The sequence below is a fragment of the Nicotiana tomentosiformis genome, chromosome 6 (assembly GCF_000390325.3).
Source record: "Nicotiana tomentosiformis chromosome 6, ASM39032v3, whole genome shotgun sequence".
In the NCBI taxonomy this organism is placed as follows: domain Eukaryota; kingdom Viridiplantae; phylum Streptophyta; class Magnoliopsida; order Solanales; family Solanaceae; genus Nicotiana; species Nicotiana tomentosiformis.
The window spans coordinates 82,361,055-82,364,006 of NC_090817.1; positions in this window are offsets into that span (position 1 = coordinate 82,361,055).

Here is a 2,952-nt window from a genome sequence, read left to right on the forward strand (position 1 = left end):
GAACAAAATTTATGTACTATGAACGAGATGAATATGGAAGTTTCTCTGAGTTATTATTGTCATTTTTTTGTTATATTTGTGTTGTCATTATTTTGGTTCTGACTGTATCCTTCCGAGCTCGTCACTGCTTTCACCCCAAGGTTAGTCCTAGTACTTATTGAGTGCATTGGGTTGGTTGTACTCATACTATACTTTACACTTCGTGTGCAGATCCAGGTACATTTGGATGCAGTGATTGATAGAGTTGTGCTAGTACCTGTTCGGAAACATTGAGGTAGCTACCATGACGCCCGCAAACCTTAACCCTCCTTCTTTTCATTTTATTTAGTACAGTTCTATTTTTCTCATATAGTTGTACTAGGGTTTCAGACTATGTTGACACTTAGTAGCTCATGTACTTGGTGACACTAGGATTTTGGGATAGTTGTAGTTGAGTTACAGTTGTTTTTATCAGTTATCTATGAGATGTTTCCGTCTTTGAGCTTATTGAATCATGTTTTAATTCCAAATGCTTAGCTGTTATGTAATTGTTAGCTTGCCTCGTAGATATGTTAGGCCCCATCATGATAGATCAGGATTTTGGGTCGTGACAAGTTGGTATCAGGGCATTAGGTTACTTAGGTCTCATGAGTCATGAGCAGGTTTAGTAGTGTCTTGCGGATCGGTTCGGAGACGTCTGTACTTATCTTCGAGGGGCTAACGAACTGTTAGGAAACTTCACTTTCTTGTACTCTTGTCATGCGAATTTGTTGATTTCTAGAAACTGAACTTTTACACTTCTATTCTCTCACAGATGGTGAGGACACGTGTGACCGGATCAGGCGGACGACCACTAGTACCACCAGCTAGGGCCGTGAGAGGTCGGGGTTGCGATAGAGGCTGAGGTACGGCTCATACCATAGCTAGAGCATCACATATGGAGCCACCAGTTGCCCCAGCTGAGGAACAGATACCATATGTGGTCGAGACGGTGGGACCAACTCAGGCACCAGTTGTGCGCATTGTGATTCTAGGGCTTAAAGAGGCTTTGACCCAGATATTGACTGTATGCATAAGCCTAGCTTAGGCGGTTTCAGTTTTGGATGCACCACCCACTTCTCAGGGGGGAGGTACTCAGACTCCTGCTGCCCATACTCTAGAACATGTAGTTCAGGGACTCGAGACACCGTGGGTACTACCACTCCAGCCGGTTGCAACTGCTCGGGACCGGGTTGGCCCACCTATGAGTGATGAGGAGCAGAAGATACTAGAGCGGTTTGGGAGGCTTAAGCCTCCAGAGTTAAGTGGGGTGGAGTTAGAGAATGCTCAGGATTTCATAGACAAGTGCTAGCGGATCCTTCGAATGGCAGGTATTTTGGAGACCAATGGAGTTTCATTCACTACTTTTCAGCTGACAGGGACAACCTACTGATGGTGGGAGGCCTATGAGTAGAGCAGGCCAGTCGGGACAGGGCCTCAAAGAGTACATAAATGCCATAAAGGTCGGGACAGGGGCCCGCCATACCAATCAATACATGTCCAAATCATACTGACCAAATAGGCAACTCCGGAGCAAGTGGAGTGCACAATACCTTCCGTTGAGCTGATAGCCTACTAGGAGGACTCTCAATCTATCTATCGGGACCTGCGGGCATGAAACGCAGTGTCCCAGGGCAAAAGGCACGTCAGTACAAATAAAGTACCGAGTATGTAAGGCATGAAAGTAGTGTATAAAAGATGTGAAAGAAACATGGAGTAAAGAACTCAACCTGAAATTCTGAATAGCTCTGTGAATCATGAAAAACTTATAATGTCATGCATGTACGTATAAATGTCATACCATGCATAGGTATATGCGTACATAACATCATCAAGCCTCTGAGGCCATCCCATCATATCTTCTCAGCCATTTTGGGCAAAATCATCAACGTATGCCAGTTGATCAGGTAATGGTGCGTATATAATGTCATAACCTTTCTCCATGCCCCATATACATATAATATACGCGTATATAATGTCACCTAGTCATGAGTCAATGTACATATATAAATGAATGCAATGCATAAGAAAGTAAGTCAATAAGATCTCTCAGAATGTCATAAGACCCATGAACAGATGATATGATAGTAGGACATATGGGGAATCAAGAACATAGGCAACCCTAGTACTTTTAGGAATATAATCATTTGTGAAAGTTGCGTGCTTACTCATTTCGTTGCATCATATGGATCATGCCAAAAGGAAAGAAGGGATATCCTTAACATACCTTAACTCCACTGAGTCCTTAATACCTTCAAAGCAATTCTTCAAACAACTCAACTCAATCTATCATAGCATAAGGAGATTCAAAATCAGTGTTGAGTAAAGGCTACGTCCGCAACTTAAACTAGTATCTTGTTTACGTAAATTTGGGCAGCATCTCCCCTGTAACAAGAGCCTCCTCCAATACCATATACCAACAACAATGACCATAGAAATTCAGCAATACATAATTATCAATAACAAGACACCATATAACAACAACAAGTCACAACTATTTCATGACGAGCGGCAAGCTCCAATTAGAATCTAAATACCCCATATCACTCCTTATAGACTTCTTATTTTAACTTAATAGTATCATTAACAAGATAATGAAGTCATTCATCAATGATTCCAGCCTTATATCATATATTTATAACAAAGAAAACAATCCACAACTCCAATTATCCTCAATTAGCAACTTTATTCACTAGTTCATGTCTAGTCCATCTATTTAATTTAATCAATGTCAAGATAACCTTAAGAGCATACAAGAACACAATATACATACCTCCTATAGTAGCTTCAACTCAAAATCCAAGTTACATTTAGCTTATAACATCCCTCAATGTCAATACAACACCATAGAAGTGACTTAAGCTAATCTTCATTTGCAATCTCAAGTTTCATATGTTTCTTTCATCAATTTACTTGATCAACATATATACATGC